Source organism: Grammomys surdaster, unplaced genomic scaffold, assembly GCF_004785775.1.
Source record: "Grammomys surdaster isolate TR1022 unplaced genomic scaffold, NIH_TR_1.0 127, whole genome shotgun sequence".
NCBI classification, from domain to species: Eukaryota; Metazoa; Chordata; class Mammalia; order Rodentia; family Muridae; genus Grammomys; species Grammomys surdaster.
Window position 1 is genome coordinate 1,418,705 of NW_021604585.1, and position 5,307 is coordinate 1,424,011.

A 5,307-nucleotide genomic window follows, 5' to 3' on the forward strand; every position below is an offset into this window, starting at 1 on the left:
CTCTCTCTCTCTCTCTCTCTCTCTCTCTCTCTCTCTCTCTCTCTCTCCCCCCACCCCTCGCAGCTCCAAGCAAAGGGCTCAGACTCCAACAGTGCTTTCCAGCTCTGCTCCAAGACTGCAGCCTCAAGTTCAGCCCATCAGTAGTAAAGCTGTTATTTTGGTTTTGTGTTCCTATTTGCGGTTGACAGCCTGCCAAGAATTGGAGGGAGAAGTGTGACTAACTCAGGCTGCAACAGATTACTATAACCAGATGGTGGGAGAGGGGCGTCTTCATACCTAGAAAGGAGCTAAACCAAATAATTCCTTCTAAGGAATTCCCTCCGAGCAAATAAAACCTTTGAGGCAATTGGCGTCTTGCCCAGAGTTAGACATAGTGACCAAGACATGACTTACTTCTAAAGTCTTAATTCAATGATGTCCCTGAGACAGTTATTCAGTGCCAGCTTAGGTCGCATCCTTAGCATCTCTTTGTCTCCTACCTTCATCTTGAAAGACTTCATTATCCAGACAGATCCCAGTAGAAACCAGGTCTCAGAGTTCAAAGTTTCCTCATGTCCCATAGACCTTTGTCACCACCTCACTGGAACCAGTTGCTGTCAAAGTCTCACACAGCATGGTGTCCACAGCTGAAAGGTCTCTACTGCTGAGACTTGCTCCTTTAAGCTGGGAACATACTCAGTAGGTAATGTGCTTGCCAGGATCTAAATTCAGGTTCCCAATCCACATAAAGCTGGACGCACATGCATCCCAGTGTCCTACAGCAAGTTGGGAGACAAGACAGGAGCTTCCCCAGAAGCTGCCCACCAGCTAGCCTGCTGTAAAGAGAGGATGAGCCCCGAGGACACTGTGTCTCAAACAATAGGGAAGGGAAGAACTGGCCCAGGAGGTTGTCTTCTGACCCCACACTTGAGCTTGGACTGTGTGCACCCATCCTCACACTTTCACACATCTTTATTCTCTCTAACCTTTTTTCCCTCCTAACCTTTATCACACACACACACACACACACACACACACACAAATACATGGAGGGGGGAGGAAAGATTTTTAAAATTCCACTAATTTAGAGATTTGTGTTTCTTCCTATCCCCTTTCCTTCTTGCTTCTTAAATCACTGTTGCCATGGCCACCACTTTCAACTGCTTGAAGGATTCTGTACATTGACTGCTCTCTTTCCGTTTTCCTCCTCGTGTCTGAATGTGAAGCTGTGATCTCAGGACTCCTCATTTTAACTACTCTTCTGAGGTATTTCGCGAAGTATGCCCACTCTTTGTCCTTTCCTGGGACTTTAGCATGAGCAGCTGAGAACCATTTCAACGTATAATCATTTTACATATTCATAGGATATTGCATAATAATTCATGTGTATTAATGACAGATTCAAGAAAACTGGCATTTCTTTCTTATGCACACATCATTTCTTGGGGCTGTAGAGATGGCTTAGAGGCTAAGAGCTTGATGTTCTATTGTGAAGCCCAGAGCTAGGCCCCTACCATCCACATATATCTGTGATTCCTGCTCCAAGAAACTGATGCCCTTCTGACATCTACAGGCACCTGCATACTTTCACAATAAATAATAATAATAAACAATAATAAATTACTTCTTTGTATTAGGAAACTTTGAAGTTCCTGGGGTTCTTTATAAAACATATAATAAAATCTGTTAAACTCCAATCACCTTATTGCACTGTAGAGAAATTGACTCTTATTAAGGAAACGTATATAGAAAGAAAAACTAGTACTTTACTGGACTCCGTCCAGTCGTGGACTCTGTGAGACAGTTTGTAAGTTATCCTGCCTGGCTGTCAAGTCTCAGAGATTTACTTGTGTCTACTTCCCCAGAACTGAGATTTTTAAGTATGTGTCACCGTGCCTGGCTTTTAAAAATGGGTTCTGAGAGTTGAACCCAGGTCCTCATGTTTGCAAGGCAGATACTTTACCAATTTAGCTGTCTCCCAGTCCCTATTACACTACTTTCTGTTGTTTGCATAAGTCTTGATTTTCCTAATTATTTATAACCGAAAGCCTTGCTGTTGATTTGCCCTACTGGGTTCTAATATTTGAATTTAATATAGATCAACTTTGTCTTTTCTCATTCTTTTCTTATTCCATTTTTCCAAATTATCATCCTTGTGGCCCTAGAAACCATTTATATGTTAACAGTCAAGTATTTAACTGCTGAGCTGGCGTTTTCTCCCACATTGGGGAACGTAGCTCAAAGTCCTACCCAAAACATCTACCATTACCTACACTTCCCACTAAGTCTCCACATAATACGTAATCTGTTTCTTCTGTAGGAATTTCTGGCTCAATGAATGAGCCCTGCAGAAATCCAGGAGTCTCTGTGTCTTCCTATTCCCACCCCCTTTCTGTCAACACCGAATCCCACGATTACTAACTCCTATATTGATGTTAATTCACAAACATCTGCATACCTCCATTTTAATCCAAATCCCCCATAGCTCTGCCTAAAATATGCAGTTAAAAAATAGCTTAAAAAGAGAATTTTAAATTCAGTAAAAAGAAATGATAGGTGTTTAAAGCAAAAGACTCAACAATTACTCTGATCACTCCATGCCCCTATACTAAGTATGCGAGAAGCAAAATGAATCAAAAGTATCTTGAGTGTTTTAGGAGCTTCCCCTGACGTTACCTGTGGTCATCAATGGCATTTTGCAATTAAAGTACTTAAATAAAATAGATTTTAAGCAGAACTTGCAAAAACTAGAGAATTGGTGTAGCCTGGTCATTTGGAGACTCGTGTGGCTTTAGAGGAAATGATTCTTCAAGGTGAGAAACAGACTTCAGGGACTAGTGGGCAAGATGCACATTAGCAATGGCTAGAACCCAAGCTTTGAGGAGACGCAGAAGCAGCATCCATGGAAAATTTGAGATGAGCAAGAGTTTCCAGCAAGGAAACCATGTGGAGCTGTCTCTGTGCAAGCTCCTGCCATATTCAATCATAGCAAACCCAGAGCAGTTGCTTCAGAGTGTCAGCACATGCCGGCAAAGGAGTGTTGTGTTTCTACTCTAAGTGGAGGGGGTGGGAGCATGACCAAAGTGTGTGAAATACAGTTGATATTGCCAGATAGTTCACGTATCCAGGTGGCAATCTGGCAGAGCAGTTTCAGATTGTGTTTACCTGGAAGCTATCCAGCTTGAAAGTGGGGAAAAGTTTAGATTTGGGCCCTGAGACCTTGGTTTCAATCCCTGCTCTGAAAGCTTTGTATTTCTAATAAAGGTCATGCCTGTTGCATGGATTCAGTTTTAAGAATCATTTTGGAGATGAGGTGAACATTTTCTTAAGCTTAGTGCCCTCTGTGAAATGGTTTACATGTCTCTGTTCACCTATTACAAGGCCTTATCTACCAATGCTCGCTCTCTCTCTCTCTCTCTCTCTCTCTCTCTCTCTCTCTCTCTCTCTGTGTGTGTGTGTGTGTGTGTGTCTGTCCCTATCTGTTTCTCTGTGTCTCTTTCTGTGAGAGACAGACAGACAGACAGACAGACAGACAGACAGACAGACAAAAACACATAGACAGACAAAGAGACAGAGGCAGAAAGACAATGAGACACAGGATAATATTGATGAACATGAAGGCAAAGGTTGGAGGCACCCTTGCACAAATCATCGTGCCACGGACTACTGCCAGCAATCACAAAGACTATGAGGAAAGCATAGGACAGAGTCTCCTCCCAGCCCCCAGCAAAAGCTAACACTGATGGCACCCCAATTCAGGTTACTAGCCTCCCAAACTGTGAAAGAATGCATTTCTACATCTTGGCCTTTTGTTAGGACATTTCTTTGTTCATTTAAAGAGAAACATTCAAATTCCTTGATGTTCAAGCAAGACTTTTCCTAAGGATTTTGCCCAAAGGAAGGTTTGCTTCTGACACTCCATGCATAAAATGGTGCATGTTAGGGTATGAACAGATCCTCTGCCGACCTGAAACTGTGTTTGCCTCACACAGCACATTATTTATTCAGCAATAAGTATGGGGTACCATTTCCTAGAAGGACCCAGAGAACTCTTGGAAGGCTAATTGTCAAAGTTAGGGTTTCTATTGCTATGATAAACAGCATCACCAAAAACAACTTGGGGAGGAAACGTTTGTTTTGTTTTTGTTTTTTAAAGATTTATTTGACAATTTTTTAAAAATCACTTGTGGAATAAGGGCATGCAAAGGTGTGCCACTTTCAGGGAATGAGATGAGAGTAGCTCTGTATCTCCTATCTTCTTCACAGAAGAATGTGATTTCAGTTTCACTGGTATTCCCGAGTCCCTCGGCGTTGTCTTCCTTTAGCAGGAGTGTACTGTTGTCCTCCAGACTCAACACAGTTCATTTGTCTTTGCCTAGTGAGCTTGATAGAGAATCTTTAGTGTATCATATTTGTCATTTCTCAGTGTTGGCGGCAGGCTGGTCCTCAAAGGGACATCTTGCTTTAGGAATATTGTAAATTCCATTATAGTCTGATTCAAATTAACCCCATGATATACTGCAGGTTTGAAATTTTGACACTCAAATGAGTGGATGAGGTGAACTGTGGTGATAGCTTCCTCAGCAACCAGGTGGAGAGATACCAGCACTGACTGTCGGTTATTTTCTTAATGATAGTCATTCTGAGTAAAGTAAGAAGTAACTCCTAGGCATCGAACTCACGTCTTCAGGCTTGGTGGCAAGTGCCTTGACTTGCTGGGCCGTCTCCATTCCTGCTTCTAGCATGCCCTGCAGCTTCTCCTCCAGAAATGGTTTATTTCATCTTACACTTTCCATCATAGAGGGGAATCAGGACAGGAGCTCAAACAGGGCAGGAACCTTGGATCAGGAACTGATGCAGAGGCCATAGAGGACACTTAATCTTCACGGCTCGCTCAGGCTGCTGTCCTATATCACTCAGGAGCACCTTCTCAGGGATGGCACCACCCACAGTAAGCTGGGCCCTCCTGGGCTGATAATTGAGAAATAAAAAAAAAAAAACCCTCTGGTGAATAATACAACTGTCTTCAAACGAATTATAATGTATTTTAAAAGCTAATTGTGAAAAGCTATGTGCTAGATGACATGTATCATTCTTAGAATGAGGAAATAACAGAGATGGGCTATACAGTAGAAAAAAAACAAAATATTGCTGAAAGTACTTAAAGACTCAAATAAATAGAAAACCTTCCTTTGTGAACTAGAAGACTTAATAGTTTTGAGACATCAACAACACTGAGTTGATTTACAGATTTAGTGCAATCCCTGTCAAAATTCCAATGTCTTTAGGAACGTGTGTGTGTGTGTGTGTGTGTGTGTGTGTGTGTGT

At 42.1% G+C, this 5,307-nt stretch overlaps 1 pseudogene; it reads right to left on the minus strand.

Moving 5' to 3' along the window:
* Window positions 1-4,709, minus strand: part of LOC114640068 — a 5,317-nt pseudogene extending 608 nt beyond the window's left edge.
* Window positions 4,710-5,307: the final 598 nt, after the last annotated feature.